Source organism: Etheostoma spectabile, chromosome 10, assembly GCF_008692095.1.
Source record: "Etheostoma spectabile isolate EspeVRDwgs_2016 chromosome 10, UIUC_Espe_1.0, whole genome shotgun sequence".
NCBI classification, from domain to species: domain Eukaryota; kingdom Metazoa; phylum Chordata; class Actinopteri; order Perciformes; family Percidae; genus Etheostoma; species Etheostoma spectabile.
Genome location: NC_045742.1, coordinates 8,959,888 through 8,981,108, shown reverse-complemented (window position 1 = coordinate 8,981,108; position 21,221 = coordinate 8,959,888). Strand labels below are relative to the sequence as shown.

General features: G+C 37.2%; 1 protein-coding gene across 3 annotated transcripts in view; it reads right to left on the bottom strand.

Moving 5' to 3' along the window:
* lingo2 (leucine rich repeat and Ig domain containing 2) overlaps window positions 1-21,221 on the bottom strand; it is a 265,572-nt gene that overhangs the window by 101,690 nt on the left and 142,661 nt on the right. Inside the window, exon 5 of one of the 3 annotated variants that reach the window (XR_004333757.1) lies at window positions 12,418-12,490. The exons of the other annotated variants lie outside the window; for them this stretch is intronic. The gene's annotated coding sequence lies outside the window, so the exon portion shown is untranslated. Of the gene's footprint in view, window positions 1-12,417; window positions 12,491-21,221 lie in introns of those variants that run through there. 3 annotated transcript variants of the gene reach the window in all.

Here is a 21,221-nt window from a genome sequence, read left to right as displayed (position 1 = left end):
TAAAGCCACCGTGTCTTGACAAACTCTAGCTTGTTGTTTTATTGTTCACTTTTCAGATCAGAAGATGGCGCCACGTGAGTGGCAGCTCGTTATAGTAGCTCTGCATTTTTCTACATCTTTTTAGGGTTTTTACGGTGTTTTTGTTTTTCTTTCTCATTTTTTTGTTGTAACATCGCTGTTGTTTGCCTGTTTTTCTTGTGTGTCGTGCTTTTTGTTTTTTGCTGTCATTGTTGAGAATGCTACTGTAACAAAGGAATTTCCCCGCTGTGGGATTAATAAAGTATTATCTAATCTAATCTTTTAACTCTCTTTACATCAACTTTGCTATCTCTTTTTTGCTCTTTCTTTTCCTCACAGCAACACTCATATGGTATTCTCCGTTACCGCTCGCTCAACTCATTAATTCAAACTCATTTGCCTTGGCTCATTTTCTTTAAAGAACAGTAAAAATAACTTATTTTCAATGACTGCACATGTTTCACCCCCCTACAACTAACTATTACATATGAGGTGTTCGGGGTCAACGTGACCAGAGTGTATTTGATTGTAGGTGGTATGAAACTATGCTGTCTTTCTGCACCTGCTATTCCCAAACAAAGTTACAAAATTGTTACATTTCAATCACTTTCATCTGTTATCTTAGGTTCTAAGAAATAAGCACCAATAATGATCAAACATGTTTATAATTTTTTGTTTCCACCTTTTTTACAATAGAATTTCCATGTTTTCTCACAAAAAAACGAAATTGATCATATTGACCAGACCCGGGAACATTGGCTATGTAACAAAAATATGAACATCACACAAGGGGTAAACAAGCTGAGCTAGAGACACCAGGCGGACACTGAACACTGAGCTGCAGAAACCAGAGTCCACTGTGCACTATAGTATGTAAAGTCTTGTTGCCCTTACACACCAAATCGCTAATGGCTTTGTGAGAAATCACTCCCATGTGTTGCATACAGAGATTAAGAGTTGTCTGAAAATATTTAATGCAGTAATTTTTTTAGCTCTTTCTGTTTAAATATATACAGGAACAACCTGTTACTTCTGTTTGGAAGCAAATACCCAGAAAAACCGAATCCATGAAATGTTAGATTCTCAAATATGTACTCAACTACTGGATGTATGCAGAATGCATTGCCAGTGTTGCATAATGCATTGCGCTTGCCTAGTTTAAGAAATGCAAATCAACCCAAGTTGATGGAATCCACTCAAGTTGATGGCAACCCTCCACAGGCATGCTATGAAATATTTGTTATTTTTCAAACGTTATTGATGTAGTGAAAGTAAAAGACACAGAGACAGAGAGATACAGGTAGGGGGAGAGAGAGGGGTGGACATGAGAGAAGGAAATAAGTATAAAGTTTTCCTTGTAGAATATGACACCAGCTGTTACTGACTTTCTCTCCTGCTGTTATTAAACAAGGGATGAAAGATGTTGTATACTGCCATGTGTACACTTTCAAATGAGCTCAAAGAAGCCATTTTGAAGCCATTTTGCATGGTAATATATCCCATTGAAGCAGAGTACCATTCTGATTCTCTGTTTTTTTATTACAACCAGTCAAACAAAATAAAAAAACAAACTCTAAATGCAGTTTTGAACACTTGTTGGAATACTGTTGTCCTTGTTGTAATATACTGGACTGAAAGCAATTTGTGAGTGCTTTAATAGAGAGCAAGTGACTGTATTGCAGAGCTATTATACTTCAATTTAACATAGGGTGTTAAGAATTTTTGGGCAACACTATACAACATTTTAAACCTCCTATTCCAAATCAAATCAAAGCAAAAGAATCTGATCTTTTAAGGTAAGAGTCATTACGATCAATCAAAACAAGTGTTTAAGCTCTATTTTTTGCCTAAATTACCACTACCTCAAAACAATAAAAACAACTCTTCAGTGCTTGTTGTGAGACATACAGTATACTGTAAATCAATGTGCCATTGACTTCCATAGTTTCACTGATCTTCTTATGTTAGAAACTATCAGGCATCTTTATCGACCGGAGGCCATGCTCCATCAGAGGATATTTTGCATAGTCTGCTTTCTGCAGGGAGTGCAGACGCTCACTTGTTATTTCAGTCAATATCTTTTATAACAGGTAGTGAGCTTTAAGTTGTATTTGTATCAATATTTGGAGAAAAAACATTATACGGTACATTGTTCAGGAATCAATAGCTTTAAACCTTTATCCCAAGCCAGATTACTCATGTTGCAAATTGACATTGTCAGAGTGCTGACCTGTATTGTTACCAGTAACTGAGTGGACAGTGATAACATTATCTTTTATCCAAGAAAAACAATTCTTAAGGCTTAAGTATAAAGAAAAAATATAAAAGGCAGAAAATAAACAGCATATTCCCCAGAAACCCCCTGAAAAGAGATTTTAGTTGACAGTAGCTTGACAATTTAGCAAGAATCCCCAAGATGTTTCACTTTTCGATTTCCCACTAACTGGACAATTGGGGAAGGATGCCACGGTGCGACAGACATCCCTCTGAATTAAGGCTAGGTGACAGTGCCTTCCTTTAACCCTCGGCCCCGGCTCTCCCTAGACTCTTACCCTCCTGGAGCAAAAGGTTTAAACAAGTGAATCGATAACAATTTGGGGCAACACTCTTGTCTCTTTCTTCTTCTTCTTCTTCACCTCCTCCCACTGCATCAGGGGAGACAATTTGCTGTGTGACATTGCTCTGATAGGACAACAAAGAATGTCCAGGACAAATGGCTCTTTGGAGTAAATTGATGGGATTCTGATGAGACAGGTCCGCTGATAAACATGTTCCATATCACTAAGTCTAAGAAGCTGGCAGGTTATTTTCTGTACTCATATGCATTGCTTTTAAAGTTGGCAGTAAAATATATATATATATATATATATATATATATATATATATATATATATATATATATATATATATATCTACAGTATTTATTTTCTAACTGTGGAAATATGCCCCCAATAATGATGAATGCTAAAATCCAAACCCACACATTTGTTATTTATGGATATCCTGAACCAAAGCTATAGTAAATGGCACGCACAGGAAGTAAATGTTAAAAAATGTATAAAAAAAGGTGAACAAGTCACTTTACATTTACACACAATTAAAGATGTATTTGATTTATTACAGTAGTGGTCATGCCAAGCATACACCATAGAAAGTTTAATTATAATAATATAAACCATTACAGAGGGGTGAAACTGCAGCCAATGGACAGCCGTTTTCCATTTGTAGTGGAAGTAAATGCAGCAACACATTCAGCTGAAATAAGCACAACCTGTGGTTAGACTTTTAAAATCAAGCAAGAAATTGTTATTACTGTTCTTTCTAGCGGTTATTACGTTCTTGTAAGCAAAATTTTTTTAAACATGTAGTTCCTGCTTTCTCTTTTCTTCTCTCTCTGACGTATTTTCCACAACCTCCTTGATCGGTCCAATGTAATGTGAGCTTTAAAAAAAAAAAGTTCATTCATACAATTAAAATGCCAATGTGTCGAACCACCAAGTTAAACCAATTCAACTTTCTTTCCGCAGTTGGCTGGTGGATGTTGATATCGAAATATCATTGCTGAACCTGCCATTCTGTCTTACAGAGCAGAAATTGCACAGCGCACCTCCTAATCCATCACTACCATTATCTTTGGAGTATCCTGTGAGAATTAGCTGAGAATGAGGTTCCATCATTCACCTGCTGTCCACCATTACCACAATCTACACTCCAGGGAGGATCCTGTACTAACGCCTCTACCATCTTTATGGGCTTTTATTTTATAGAGACTTTATATTTAAGGCAATATTTGAGCTTTTTTTTTTAAATATAATAAATATTGTTTTCCTCCTCAAGTATTTATTCTGATTTGAAGAGCTGAATACAGGGCTGGCACATCTATAACTATTGAATAATGATCAACTTATTATGGCATTAACAGCTCAATAAATCATAGCTCAATGACTGGAAAACTGAGATATGCTGCATAGTATGTATATCACATTGTATGACATCTTGACATCAGCAGCAGAGATAGCTAAACAAAAAAAATTGTATCGCAGCCGCTTGACAGATTTCCTTTGACACTGATGCCCCTTGTGATAGCTCACCATCTAACAAGTCTTGGCATATGGGCCTCAGAACATAGTATTACCATTAGCACATACATTTTCATTAAAACAGTGTTTAATAAATCAGGATACATGCATGGATTCATTTCTTTGATTTTTTGATTTCATTTAGTTGCTTAAAAACAACCATAAAAAGATTAACTCTATAAATTCTTAGTTTTCTAGGTGTTTACTGAACTATAGCTCAAATGCTATCTAACTAACGCTGCAGATGTTTTACATGTGTGGCTCCAGTGTCCTGTGGACTGGTCTGTTGAGAGTTAATTGAAAGATGCTACCCTCTTGAAAAAGAACAGTTGTCTACAGATTTGGAGCAACTATGTCTGAACAGCCTTAAAGGTCAGCCAAATGATCTAAGCTGTCACTTTGGGTTTTTACCACCTTGGATGAGATTACATCTTTTGAGTGTCTTGTCCCTTTGGTATCATTTGGTTAAAAGCATCAGACAGTTAAGGTTGGTATTAATGAGGATGCTGTTTGAAGTTTACTGTGAATACATTATCTGACTGCTGAATCCTTAACTTTGTACAGCTGAAACTGTCATGGGAACAATAACATAAGTAATAATGTAATAGTAAAATAACTTTAAAATTGTATTCTTTGTATACCTGCAACTGTCATGGGAGCAATATTATAAGCAATAATGTAATAATAATATAATAATAGTAGTATGTAGTATAGTAGTAGTAAAATAATAGTAATAGAAAACATAATATACACAATTATTTCTGGTTCTGTCTTGATTATACACAGCTTTAAGGAACTGCTCCAACCTATCCAACCTCTGTGATAACAGATGACATAAATCCTTTTAGCACAAAACATCTAAAACACAGAATACCATAAGATTGAGCATGTTTAAGATGGGATCTCTGTAGGATAATTTTTGAACTACAAATATGGGGATCCATTCTAAAGTTTATAAAAGAAGAGGAAGCTGAAGAAGAAAAAGGCAATCAAATATTGAAGACTCTCTTGGGCACTGGCACGCAACAGCCCTGTTAACCTGACCCAACTTCTTGGCTGTCGCCAAATGCAGCTCCACTGCACTAAAATATTAACCGCTTGCAATCTTTGACACACATGGGTACTGAGAAGTCTTGGCAGGGCCTCACAATTGATCCAGATCTGATGGAAATCCATCCATTCCTTGCTATACATACTGTACATTCAGTTCATATACTATAGTGCATTTTAAATATGGCATAAAACATAGGTTTGCATACTGAAAATGGATATGTGCAGTACTATATGTATTTTTGTTTACATACCCAAATATATCATAACTCATAGGCATTATATAATTTATATGTAGTTAATCTGTTGCAGCTACAGACTTAAAGCAGTTTTGCATATGGATTTTAAATCAAATTGCACAATTCTTATATATTTGTTTAATTCAACAAAAGGGATTTAGAGTATTATGCGAAGCTTAAATGATAGGAAGAGTGTCAAGTAGTTTTGGAGAACATTTGTTTTTTAATATATATACAAAGAAGGAGCATAAAAGTGACAAAACAGTGTTAATATTGGTACATATATTCTTAATAACAGCAGACCAACAATAAACCCCTGTGGCACGAGACATTCTTTCAGCTTATAAACTTCACTTTTCTGAGGAGGATTTATGAACGTTTTAAAGATGTCAATATGCAAGCCTCTCCATTTGCCCAGTTTCCCCCTTTCCTAAAGTCGTTATAAAAAAAGAAAGAACAAACATTATGCTAAAGTTTCCAAAGCAGTAACTTCCATTGTGTGCTGTATTGAAATAAAGGAGTAATGGAGAATAAAAGTTTGGTTACACAATCCCCTTTGGCCGAAACAGCGCATCTCTACCTAACACAATACTATCTTACTAACTTTGTCATAAATGATACATGTCAAACACTAGCTATGTTGATAAAGTACCTTAGTGTGTTAGATAACAGAGGACATTAATTAGTTAACTTACTAACTATAAGTGAAATTAAACTTACTTGGAAAATTGCTACAAAAGTAAATATCAAACTGAGCAATTCATCATTAACATTATCTTTAGAATGTCAGTAGTCTATTGGGATTTTTTTTTAATGACTTTAATGAGATAAATGAACGTTTTGCCGAAATGTCAGGATATTAAAATTGTAAAATGCTGGACAAAAAGCAATATGCTTCGGCACAAGTATTTCAACACTACATTTAATAGAGTAGTAATTCTGGGTTAATGAAGCACTGCCTCTCTGTCTGCCTTACCCTGTTGATGCTTCAGTAACTCCGGCTCCGGGCTAAACAGATGATGAAGTTGTTGTTGTCATCTGATCCTTTCACTGCTTTCATAGCAAATGAAAATGAAATTCTTTTAGACCTTTTACGCATATGGCCATGAATGATATTTTTACTTGGGCTCCTCCTGGTCAGCTGCTGTAAAGTCTTGCATTGCCAGACCTTCCTCCACGTCGCTGCTGAGGAGGGTCTAAGGTTGTTTTAGTTGTGCAACAGAAAACTCAGATCGGACAGATAGTCTAGCTAGCTGTCTGGATTTAACCTGCAGAGATCTGAGGAGTAGTTAACCATAGTCCTCATTAGTTGAACGTGAGTAGAAATTCCAACACAAACAAAGCGGAAGGTAACGGACATCCAGCCATAAAGAGTGACATCCGGCGGAATTTTGGCAATGGACCTTTCACGGAAGTAGAGCGTCATGGATATAGAATAGCTGCAGTGCAACTGTATGCATTTCTATGTGTAAAAAAACAAAACAAGAAGCATTGATGTACAGTATGTATGTATGTTTTGTAAAATAATGCAAAGGAATATAAATTAATTAAATAAAACTTAAACAGAAGCAGGATAATTTGTCATTTGGGTCTTTGTTTACTTAACATAGATTACTTTATCTTGGTACAGGAAATTATTGTGGAACCTCAAGGCAATCTAATGGAGAGGAAAATGTCAAGATGAGAACATGGAGGACTTCCTCTGCAGCATTTTTTTTTTTAACTTGCCCTGAGCAAGCCTGACAAGATGAAACCAGACTGGACTCCGAACAACAAGGGCTCCTGTTAGGGGACTGCTCTCTGACTCATCCTCTGCAGCTTTTACAAGCCGTCTGCAAAGAGCCACATCTTTGTTCAAAGCAAAGCAGTATCCACGGCCTTATCTGTCCATTTCTCTATATGTCTCTCATCTGTGCTCACTCGCATGTTTGAACTGCAGATATAAATAAACAACACATATACATGTGAAATACACAACAGCATTGTTGACTGGTCACATTTCCTGTCTCTCTCGCAATGTATCCTCCTATGTATCTGTCATCTTTCAGACTCTTTTTTTCTTTCCACTGTCTACAGTATAACATTGTAACATGTTTGTTCCACATTATCTATTTGCACAACAAAAAAGAAAGAAATCTACTTGAAGGTTTTTGCAAACTATTTTATCTTTTGTCAGTGAATGTTGTGTAAAACAAAATGAGGAATGCTCACTGTAATATTGGTTGCAGTTGACTGGAAATGTATGTTTTTTGTAAGGCTTACTAATTGTTGCAATTTTGATTTGAATACTGAGTTAAAAGTACTTTTTTTATGGTGGGAGAGCAGAATTTGCTTTGTAGCGAGCTTGGTGTTACTTGGTGTCTCTCTGTGGCATGGCCAGCAACCCTAGTCAGCCATAGTCACTGATAATCTGTTAGGGTTTTACACTTCCATTTTGGCTGGACAGAAACATTATCACAGTTTGCATTCATAGCTGGTCCATGTGGATGCCTGATAATCTTGTAAACAATGCATTCAATCCTGCCGAATACACAAAGATAAACAACAAGCGGTCGCAATGACACAGCACGAGGTCAAGTCTGGCATCTTTCCCCATTTTCCAGTTTCTCCCCCGTGAATATAGTTAGAGACACTGAGATGTGGTGCCAAAAGCCTTCATTTTCAGGGGAAGGGATTTCACTTGACAGTGCCAAAAAGCCTTTCCCCAAGAACTCATTATCCTGTCCTCTTTGTCACAAGGAGGAAAAAGCCACATTTGTGAGCATTGTTTAATCTCTGACCAGAGGTCAGGTTTAACTAACAGGTCAGTCATACAAGAGGGAATGAGCGCACTTTACATTTATGCAAATGGGATGGAGTAATTATCGACTATACAAGTTTGTAATGGCTCCCTGTGCAGCTGCCAGAGAGAGATTGTCGAGCAACTGGCGAACATTGATTATTTTCCAATAAATCAATGTTTAATAACAGAGTGATGAAGGTCAGAATTTAATCATCTGCAATGCATAAGAAAAAGCAGCAGCCTGGATAAATTGATGTTTCCTTCAAAACAACTGAGCAGGTTAATTTATCTCAAGCTCTTTGGTATCTGCTTTTAAAAAGTTTTCTCATTTCATCAACAGCATGCATAGACGTCGAAATGCACACTTGAATTGCTCATTACTGCTTACATTTTCAGGTTCAGTGAGAATCTGTCCTTCTATCACAAAATAAAAACTAAAAAAATCAGGATAATGCCTAATAACCATAGCCACTATACTGAAGATGTGTGTGAAGATAAGGAAAGTTCTGCTGCTTCTGTTCAGAAAATGCTCACTCACTTCCATGAAATGTCTGTTACCAATGAAACCCAATTCTTCCACTTTGATGTGGATCACATTAGAATTGCTGAATAATGTTATGCAGCTGAAATGTTACATGTGCGGCAAGTGGTTTACTTATACAATGAGAATCTCTAGAGGAACAAATAATTATTCCTGAATCCATCATGCAGGACAAGAAACATGTTATTGTTATATCCTTCCCCTTCCCTCCAATGTAATAGGATTTCTCTTTGCAATAAATGGAAATGTCTGGCTTGGAACATTCCCCTGCACTTTACAACCTGTTTCCCCACACATCAACGTACACCATGGCTTGGGCTGTCACAGGGGTAATGAATAGCAGCAATGAATAGCAGGAGAAGTAAGATAAATAAAATAAAATATTGCTTTGGCACTGGCTTCGTTCAAACTACTTTAACTGGCACACACGTCTTTCTGCTGTCAGCAAAATATCTGAGCGGGAGCAGGTAGGCCGAATTATCAAGATATTAATCATCAGGTTGGACGTTAAAGCATGTTGGAGCCCCTCCATCTCCATTCAACCCTGCTGGCCTAAGAGAATTCATTGGATACTTCTCTGCTTATCTTAAAATACCATTTCTTTTTGTTAAGTTATTACTTTCACCCAGTGTAATTGCTATTAACCCCTTCCTGCATTCAATTAAATGCAATTCCAGCAAAAGCACATTGCCATATCATCAACATTATCTTTATTACGTTCAAGGCCCATAAAAACACGCTTCACCAGCTAGAATATTTCATGGAGTGCTCACATGTGAAATTAAGGCATCTCAGATTCTTTGGTGCATCATTGCTTTTCTTAATGAGATTTATAAGTATAAAAAGCAGTTTTGTTATTATAAAAATACTACAATGACTATTTCAAACATTGTAACTCTGTAAAAAGATAAAAGCATATGATGTGAGCGTACCTTGTAGTACAATGTTGCAGGAAGCAGGTTTGGTTAGTGAAGTGTGATATGAAAAAAAAGGTTAACACATGGCCAGTGTTTAAATGAGGAAAGCCCACAAGACCTAAATTACTGATACATTTTCTAAGTAAGCCTCCTTAACCCTTGTGTTGTCTTCCAGTCAACCATGAAAAAAACCCCATTTCTTTTCAACATTATTATCGCTTTTCCCAACATTTTTGTCACTTTTTCAATGTTGTAGGAGCTTTTCTTGATGTTTTTTGATATTTTCAATGTTGACATTTTCAGCGCTTATTTCAATTATTTTCATTTTTTGTGACAAAAAAAAAAATTTAACTGAAAAGGGGTCAATTTGACCCAAGGACAACATGAGGGTTAAATGTGAAACGTAGACCGAAGTTAAAAGTGCTATGCTGGGTTCTTGTCAGGGCAGTTTTCCAGCTTGCACAGCATGAATTCTTAGAATTCCTAGGTTCTAGACCCAAAGACCTGCTCAGGGATGTGTTGTTCTGAATGAAAGATGGGTTGATCTGCATTATAATGAATTACTCTGACATGATTTCATATGAGAATGCTATGCAATATCCAACCAAGAAATAGTAATTTGGACTATCAGAAATATGGCATCCCTCCCAACACACCAGACAAGTATTTTCCAGGTGCAAAGATATCACCGTGTCTCTGTGGTTAGAACAGTTGTCAAACAATAAGAAGGTCCTGGGTTTGAGCCAGATGTAGTGCCTGGTGAAATTAGTTGTTCTGCATGTGCTACCCGTGATGGCAAGTAGATGGAAACATGTATTCACGTCAAAATTGAGATTCCCACATGATTGACAGAAATTCAATCAGACGTTATGGTTTCCTCCCATTCCAAAGACAAACTAATAGCTAAGTATTTCTCTCCATTAGATACATATGTATTTAGTTTTAGCAGTACAGTATGTAAGTATCTGTGCTAATAAAATTAACCAATTTAGATTTATTATGATAGTGAAACACTGTGTAAAGCAGCATGAGTCTGTTTAACAATGATTTTCCATGGAAAATCATTGCTACACAGACTCAAAATCTGCTTTGAATGCATTCCAAGTAGATTTTCGGTTTGAATAATTTTGATTATGGAGCTTAAACATCTCCCCCTCTTTAAGAAACAAAGACATGGAAAACATTTCAACAAGAAGTCTTTTTAAGCTATAATGCTGTACTTAACTACATGAAACTTACCTGTCCAACTGCTTGGCAAATGTCAATATTCTAACCATCAAAATGCATGCAGATTTAAAGATTTAGAAGACATATTGAGTTCATAGTATGTAAAGTTTCTTACAGCTTTGAAACCCTCCAGATACTTAGCTTACATCTGCCAGCTGATAAGCAGCCAAACAACAAAAACCACTGATCTGGACAAGATGTTTCATGACAGGCACTTATTTGCTCACAGTGATGTGTGATAGGTGCTTTCTTGGACTTTGAACTTGCTCAAGCTTGCAAATTACATTCAATCTTCATGCATAATCAGATCATTTATTACTTGCAATGAAGTAGGTGGGTAAAAAAAAGAAAACGTCAGACAGGTGCAAAAGCCAAAAAGTTAATGATAGTTAAACAATGTGGGGAAAAAGACACTCTGCTCAAGTTAAAGTCAAACAAGGGTAAGCCTGCTGCTTTATAAACACATTTTAGCCAGTGAGTCACCTTAAAACGTTGCCAATGAAATGCCAACACGTTTGCATGGTGTTTGACCCAAGCACAGTTTGAGCAACCTAAGCACACCAGCAGGGAAACAGGGAATTCTTGGCAGCCTTTGAGCATAAAAAAAAAATTCTGCACACAATGGCTTAGGCAGGGGCCCAGGCTTGTAGTTCCTCCCCAGAGGTGCACAGAACTTTTAATCTAATTAAAACAAGACTGGGAAAGACAACTTGAAAGATAAGGGTGCCATAGAGAGTCGTCTGCCTGGCACCCCCGCCATCCATCCTTCTCAGTAGTGACTAAAGCTAGTTATTAAGACCTTGAGGGCGACAAGAGTGCAGCCAGGAATGGTTTAAGTAACAGTATTAAATAGAAGCTTGGTTTGACAGCTGCAGTCTTGACATGACTGACAACACAATCCCAACAGCAGAACTGACAAAAATAGGCAGGAACAATTCATCTCTTTGGGCTTTCATTTTTCATGATGGAGTAGAATGGACAACTAAACAACCAGACATGCAAAGTACTATACAGAATTCAATTCAATTCAATTTTATTTATAGTATCAAATCTACTTTACAGATAGAGTATGTCTAGACCACACTCTATAATTTACAAAGTCCCAACAATTCCCCCAAGAGCAAGCATGGTGTGACAGTGCGACCATGCACAGTGGCAAGGAAAAACTCCCCTTTTAGTAAGAAACTTTGCTCAGACCCAGGCGGTGTCTGACGGGGCCGGTCGGGGATGTGATGCATAGTGGCATTAACAATCACAACAAAAAAAATGGAACAGTGACTAAAAAATGGTAGTAGTAGTAATTCATGTCATAGCAGGGCGCTGTGGGGCGTTAAGGTATGTAGCGTGGCACAGCAGGGCATAGCTGGGCGCAGCAGGACACAGCAGGGCACCGCAGAACGCAGCAGGGAAGTCACCTTTCTTCCTAAAACATCCCTGAGGCATGTACACTCGGTAGGTAAATTGGGGGTCTGCATTCATTATGTATTCGATCAAAAGTTTTGCTTAATTCTGGCTTAATCTGCGTCCACTTGAATATGTTTGGTGGTGGTGGTGAATGGTGTGGAGTATATGGGCATATAGGAAAGTCAGAGAGAGGATTTACCTACATGGTCTTCCATTCCCTCCTGAACCCATATCTGTAAAAACATCACTGGTGTCATCAGTTTTTCTTATGGCTCAGAAAATCCAAAATGGTCCAAAATGAATCTTAAAAGTTTGTGATAGTTTTTATATGCTGGATATAAAAAAAATGTGTCTCTGCTAGTGATGCTGCTGTGTAGATATTACGCTGTTAAAACCCCCATGATTCTAACCACTAGTGCCAGCATGAGTAAACAAGAAAAAGACAAAAAGTACTACAAAGCCATTTGTAAAGTAGATGTAAGTTCAACATTGGTGAAGCCATTAAGAGTTAATCACAGTATATGGACTTTAAGCTAATATAAGAAGGTAACTAGTTATGGGCTGTCAGGCAGTGTTTCTGGACTACACCACAGCTAAAAGGTTAGGTTCCATCTTACTGACACGTGGCATATAGGCATGACCGTGGTTAACTGTCTTCATTAAGTCAGCAATGCTTGGATAAATGCATTAGGAGAAAGAGCACAAATATTAGAATGTATGGTTTTAATAGTTTGTTGATTTTCAGTTAATAGTTAATAGGCAGTGACAGTTTTGTTGAATGTTGATGTACTTTTGAAGGTAAATATCAATGTAAATTGATGGCTACTTCAATCTGCTGCATGGACTTTCATATTCATATAACTTTCTTGGATCAAATGTACTGTAAAACCAACTATTTTCCCCATCACAACATGTATACGTTGTATTTAAAAATAGTAATAACATGTCAAAAAAGATGATCTGAATATGACACACTATGGCTCAGAGACAGTACTTACAATGTTCAACAAAAGTTGGCAATACAGTACAAATTCTGTAGACAGAAACTCAGCAATCAATGTCTTCCACCACTTTAAGACAACTCCAAGCTGTGAGTGGCTTTAATGTGTTGCCTGCCAGAAGGGCCATGCACAGCAGGTATTAATTCCTTTACAGTATGTGAGAATAATTAGTAATCTTCATTGTGCACCTGTAGGGATGTTTGCTGTCCCATCAAACAACCCTCCTGCTTTCTGACACATCTCATTATTGTACCCCTATATGTTTGAAAAAGCAATGGTGACAACCGCTCATATAGTATGGCATGCAAACACAGTAAAGATGAACATAAATAAGTTCTACCGTCACTTTCTGAAATGTCTTTAATCGTAATGTGTCGGCCATTACCATTTGATTACAATGCACTTGTTTTACTACAATCAAGTACTCAACATGTATTCCTCAATATAAAATAAGTATACAATAAGTACTTACAATAAGTATAAAAGCAATTAGTGTGTATCTTAAATGCATTCATCCAAGCATTGCAAACTTAATTAAGAAGGCTACTCACAGCAATGCCTATATACGCCACATGCCAGCAGGATGCCACAAATTTCATCTTTTAGCTGTGGCTCAGACCAGAAACATAGTGACTATTGTCCCATAAATACTGATATTGTATTACCCTCTCATGTTCATTTTCCATGCACTGTAATTAACTCTTAATCGCCCTCTCTCCAACATTTAACAGCATGTACATGGACTCAAAGCAGGGGAGTTTATTTGCCCTTTGACACCTCTCCTGCCATTTGCAATGTCTTAATTATGATGACGGCGCTGGTGATGATGTTCATTTGTTTGGAAATAAGATAATAAGCACGGAACATCCTTATAAGTTCCATGGCTTTTCATTTGTACCACTATTAGCTATAACATCCCTACTGCAGTCAATTACTGTGCTGTTTGCAAGTTACATAGTGACCTTATCCAAGCTGACAAATGGCCAATTTCTTCACACTCCTCTGCATCCCAGCATGCTTTGCCTTCTCTTATTTACTGCCTAGTTTTTAAATGCCACATTTGTTCCTGTTTATTCCCAAAGAGGATTATTTTGTTACATTTTTCTTTTTCATTAAGGGTAATGGCTGACCGACTATTTTTTATATGGATTTTATTACCCTTCACTGCCAAAAATGTCTGTCTGTCTGTTTGTCTATCCGCCCACCTGTCTATCCATCCATTTAACCATCTATTATAAAAACAAACATAAAAACTCCTGGTGTATGCCTTTCAGAGTAAGATACAATATAGTTTTTTTTTTTTTAGTTCTCTTAGAAAATAAATGGAAAGTGACTCATAAACATAATATCTGTAAATTCAGCAGGCAAACTAAATATAGTTTAGGATGAGTGCACTATATGATTTGTATGGTAGAGTAAACCATAATCACCTGTACCAACAAAGTAATAATGGGCTCGCCCTGGCAGTGTTCCGAGTCCATCTCCTTGGAGTAATGACCCCTTAGAGCCACTGAACTTGCTGTGTATGCTTATGCTACACTGCTTGGAGTTTAACTGTCCTTTCCGGCCCACACGAGAGGTCAGTTTCACCTTCAGTCAGGCGTTAAAATGAAGTCCACTCCCTCACCGAGCCCCATCACTCTAGACCATTCTGACTCCCAATTGAACACATAAAATGTAGTCTTATGTGCTACCTGCATCATATATTTTCCTGAAAATGGCTGAGGACGAAGTCCATCGAAAACGGAAGAGGACCCATGATGTAAAATAGGGTGGTGAAAGAAAGATATTATTTCCCTTGTTTTAAATAACCTATATTACAATTTACCAATACTGTCTTATTTACCCAGGTTATGTAGGTACGGTGTTAGCAGTAGAGAACCCTTAGAAGCTGCAGAGATCGATGTGTGTGTTGGCTCATTTCACCACAATGTATTCATCAATTCTTTCTTTATTGTAGTTCAAGGATCAATCTCTTTGCATAGCCTTCCCAGGTTATACATACAAATGGATTTGCATTTCATCAGAGTGATCAGAACACAGGGTCAGCCAGAGTGCTATGCTCCTGGAGCAGTTTTGGGGGTTTAGTCACTTTCTCAAGGGCACTACGTCTCATAGATGCAATGTCTTCCGGTTGTAAACTGCACTCTTCTGTCACTAAGGATCAAGCCATCTACTCTTAGGTTGCTGGTTGACCAGACTTCTGGTAGGCATTCCTGCCTAGAGAAAGTAGTAGTCCATTAATAGGTTTCATAACCATTCACATACCTAATGTCAATGTCCGTGATACAGATTTGGTTGGAACTGTAATTTAAATGTTTGCTGTAAAGAGTTCTATCTACTACTGCAGCCCAGTGACTGTGGAAAAAATGTGGTATGTGTGACACCCAAAGGAAATGTTTTAAATGATTTGAGTTGAAAATGAGTATTGATTGAATAATTTAGTCAATAAAAAAAAAAAATTGGTAACAATTTTAATAATTGTGTATGAAATTATTGAAGCAAAATGCCAAACATGAATTGTTCTGACTCCTTAAATGTGAGAATTTGCTGAGTTTACCTTTGCATTTCCTTCCTTTCTTACAAAATAGCCCTACTTTTAGTTTACTGATTAATACAAATTTTAAGCCTGCACATTTAAAACTATTAAGAAGGAAGACAGCTTGAATGAAGCAGAGGTGGGAGGAACAAGCAACTAGGGGCTGAGTGTGACAGGCTGAGGCAACAAGCAGACATTGTCCAAATTATATTTATCTCAAAGCTTCATAGTAATATATGGCTTATATACCTTAAGTGAAGTCAAGCTAGATGAATTACTCCCTGCAGAACATGTGCTCTGATCATCTTGTGAAAAGCATCCAAGGACAAAAACTGTGATGATGTGGTGGTGGCAATATGGTAGAAACTACTGTTCAGCCTTTCAGACATTTAAGTTTTAATATAATTATAGTATTTGTATGCATTTCATTTGGTATACTTTCAGTTTCATGCAGACTCTTATTTTAAAGTTTGTTTACTGAGCTAAACAGGAAGTGGTTTCATGCAGACTTATTTTAACATTTGTTTACTGAGATACAACCGAAAGAACGTTAGAATTCACAAAATTAGAAATGCACTACAAAAGTCACTGAGCTAGGGAAAATGCATCCTGCCCATTGACTTCCCAGCAGAAGCCTTGCTTGTATGTATATAATCTTTGTTTTAAGTTAACTTTTAAGCCTATTGATTTCTTGCTGCAAAAGTAATGTTCATGAAAACTACGTGGCTTAGCTAATAACAGTATTTTGCTGTTTGTTTCCTAGTTTCACTCTCTCGTCTACTATCACTCATCTCATATGTATGGATTCAGCACAATGTGAAGAAAATAAATTGGCGTACAAAGAATTCAGGATTTCGTCATGTTCATGATTAGAGTTTAGCTCAGTGTTTAGTTGGAGTTGCTACACCTCAGCGAGAACAGTACTACCTGCTAAAGGCTCTTTTCTGGAATGCTCCTATTAAAAAACCCAGTCACATACATTCTCATCTAGGATGTTTGGTATCCAGTACAACTACAGTTTTTTTCTGTTGGATACTGAGCAGCTCCAGTGAAGCAGAGGCCCTTAAGTGCTTTCTCTCACCTTGTTGTGTGTGTGTGTGTGTGTGTGTGTGTGTGTGTGTGTGTGTGTGTGATTCTTGGACAGGGGCCATATGTGAGACTGAAGGTTGATGGTCCAGTGCTCCTGCCCAGGAAACAGCCCCCTCTCAATCCCCTTATTCAAAGTGCTGTAAGCTTGTTAGGTGCAGTATTGCTCCTCTCAGTCTAATTTCCTGCATGACATAGTCTTGTTTGTTTCATTGCCTTTGCTCCATTGGCCATTTACCTATCAGCATTTCCAGCCAGCCACAGTGTACTGTATTTGCCGGTGCAGGGCTTCTTTACATAAGAGTTACAATGGGAATCTATTTTGCTGGTAAAAAAAAAAAATTAACATGTGTATTCTTTTAAATCGATCCTATTCAAAAATAACATGCCCATGTTTTCCAAGGTGCTGATGGAAATGTAAATTCTCAGCATTATGTATGCTGTCCAAGCATAGCAACTTTAATCTGCATTATTGCTTCATTATTTCATCTTAACACATGCTAAGTTCTGATGATTTTGTTTGACTGTAGGTGTTCTGGGGTCAACAATTGCATAACACGGACTAAATGTTTTGATATGCTTATGATCTTTTTTGTTTCATTCTGCCCATTTTGCCACACAAACTAGTTAACTGAATGATGACGCCTAGTTGGCAGTGGTGGGATGAATGGACTAACTAATATCACAATGTTACGACTATGTCATGTTACATTTGGGCCTGTGAGCTTTAAAAAGGCTTGGTACCAAACAACATTTCCTTCTCTTTTGAAGCATAGTAATATGTGGCCCCCATAGTATGTAGGCAGTAACTTTTACGTTTTTTTAAACAAACAATTGTTCTGCTAGCAGAATTAGTTTACAGTATGTTGTGAAAAACAAAGCACTTCAGATTCTCCTTTGACCAAAAAGTACATACAGATTTAAAGTTGAATTGCCCTCTCAGTAACTGTATCTGTACATAGCCAGATCCCTTACTGCTATTGATCTGTATCCCCAACCCTTTTTAACTGTGTTGTGAGAAAATGTACTATGAAATATTTATTTTCCCTGCATTTCCACTTCTTCAAATCCAAGCTATCTTTCCCAGTCACACCTGCTGATCCAAGCCATTTTTTTGCCTTTACATTGATTTAGCCCCCAGTTGGTTCTGCCTAGTGCATAATATTCAGCAGGTTACAACCGCATCGCTGCACATTAAAGGTTGAGGTGGAGGGAACATAAAAACTGTCCTTTTGGCCATTGTAGGCAGCAGTGTCATGTTATTCATGTCATGTTATTACCTAATTCACCTTCTCAGCCCTGATCCTCATCATCAGCTGCTGATATTGTTTGTAGAGATGTCTTAGAGGATGTATGTTGGGTGAAAGGGAGAAAACATGAATATATGTGTGTACATGCCACCTTTAGTGACATTTTAGAATACACAAAGCTGACAGGGGTTGGCTTTCCTCATTTAGAATTCCCTATTTTACTTCTACACAACATGGTTACAGTCTTTCATGTTTAAATTTTGGACACCCAAGTATATAAACAAAATATCCTTTCACTGTAGGTTAAGCATATGCATGTGTTTGAATACTATGAATGTATTTGTGTGAAATATGTCAGGTGCAGTGATTGTGTAATTCAGTAAGGGAGGGTGGAAAAGGAGACAGAAGAACACATACAGTCTGTCAACCAGACCAAAGTTACACTGACCCAACTATATTTTAGCTGGCTATGCACTCAATACTCACATTCACATTTTATAGTTCTTATTTCTTATAAACTCACAAACACTGCACAGACTCAAAGTTTGCATAAAGCCCCATATACACACAGATCACGGCATCCATAAATAATGGAGCACACATAAATTAAACATTGAAGTTCTGCTTGTGATAGCCGCACACAATTGGCGGACTAAGACGCCTCATTCTCCCCCTCCAAGACATAATTAGAAGCCTTGCATTTCCTGTATGGAAAACAACAAACAAACACAAGGGGAGGAAAGCCACAGGGAGTTCAGCCTTTGATTTACCACAATGCACTCTGTTGTTACAGTTTGCAATAATTGTGGGCTAAGTGAAAGGACAAAGCCTTGAATGGGAAGATATAATAAACACCTGCTTTCTGCCCTCTTTTATTCACCTCTGGTATCTTCAAAGGTTAGTTCCCCCTGCCATCTCCCTACAAGCCTTCAGTTCCTTCCTGCATATCAGTTTACATTTATAGAGGCTGTGCAGATGCAGCACAAATTGACTGATAACCTTAGTCAGTGCCAACATGGTTTGTGTGCAAACAATGTCCAAATACATAAATAACCTGGAATGAAAAAGAAAAGTACTAGCTGTAACGTGGGTCTGTGTTCAGTGCTATAAAATGGGCCGCAACTAATGATTATGTTATTAATTAATCTATCAGTGATTGATATATAGTTATCATTTGATCAGTTTACATATTAATTTGTTTAATGAATCACATTTAATAAGCTATAATCTTGAAGGACTAGTAACATGATTTTCAAAATTGTAAATACATTTCTGAAAATAAACTAACCGATCACTCCAGTCTCGGGACTAGTTGTGCACATAAGTAAAATTGAGGGGTCTGGTAAGTAGGCTATACGGATAAATACTCTATCATATATCATATTGTATTGTAAAATCTGTTTAAATTGTGATATTGTACATTTTTGAGAAAATAAATAGAAAAATGATTCATAGTTAAAATGGCCAGATGGAGGATGCCTATTTATGTCTAATACCTAAAATAACATGGCAAATGTCTGACAGATATATATTTGAAATCATCCACACTAACTACAAATCGATAAATGCTGTTATGGTAAATTGAGCAACACATTGACATACTGTATAATATGTACAGTGGGGTTTGAATGTTTGGGCACCCCCAGGTAAAAATGTGTATTAATGTGCATAAAGAAGCCAAGAAAAGATGGAAAAAATTCCAAAAGGAATCAAATGACAGATTAGACATTCATATAATATGTCACAAAAAGTTAGATTTTATTTCCATTATTTACACTTTCAAAATAACAGAAAACAAAGAAATGGCATCTGCAAAAGTTTGGGCACCCTGCAGAGTTTCTAGCATGCACCGCCCCCTTTGGAAAGCTGAGACCTGACAGCGTCATGGATTGTTCTCAATCATCGTCTGGAAAGACCAGGTGATGTCAATCTTAAGGTTTTAAGAATGACCTTAAGGTATTAACTCTGCAGGGTGCCCAAACTTTTGCAGCTTTCGAGCTCTACTGTAAATGTATTTTGTTCACACTAAAATACATTTATTTTACTCCAATGCACATGTCGATTCAAAAGTCAGATGTAGCTGTGCTCAGACTTTTCTATGGGAAACATATGACTCCAAAACACAAAACAAATTGCAAAATACAGATTATATGTTGTGTAGACAAACAACAAAAGGTTAATGTTCTGCACGACACTTTCATGTTTGTCATATGTAAAGGCCACATAACAATTGTGGTCCGTCTGGACAAGGAAAGAAAATTGTTTTGGACTTTATTTGCATAAATAATGTTCTGGCATTCAAAGACACCATGCTCATTATAATATAATATATCCATTATTTGCCAAATACATTTTACATATACAAATGTAATTTCCCCATTGGGGATCAATAAAGAGTATAAATTAAATCAAATTAATTAATTTGTATCCTCTGCATTTAACCAATCCTAACTAAGTAGGAGCAGTGGGCAGCCATAGTCCGGCACCAGGGGACCAACTCCAGTTGTAATGCCAATAAAGGCCCTGCCCTGACCGAGGATTGCACCCAGTACCGTGCCTACTTGGTGTGACTTGCGCTCATTTTATATAATGTAATGACTCCTTTTAGTATGATGATGCACTAAAAATCCAAATCTGACTTTTTACATAGCCTTTTGGTGCAGGACTCAGAGGTTTTTGTAATTCAAACTGTGACCTTCGTGATACAACACAACCCATCTAACTAGGACACAAAAGTACATGTCCTTTTGCTAGCTTATTATTAATTATGGCTTTGGTGATATTGAAACTGACATTTAAGATCCCTTCACGTCTGTGTTTTTGTGGCAGACCTGAATGAGGCCCATCTGGTCTAAGTAGGGCACCGGGGATGACAATACGTTAATATGTGCTCTCAGAGATAAGAGCTGCCGTGTTACAGAGATGATGATGATGATGGCGCTCCCAGTCACGTTCACTCCCTTAGCAGACCTTGTCTACTCTTGATCATTCTTGACAGCAACAAAAGGGGTGAATATTCTCTAATCATTGCCAGAAATTCTGATCACTGCTGGCATTTCCCTAATCAGCCCATAATAGCATTTTGAGG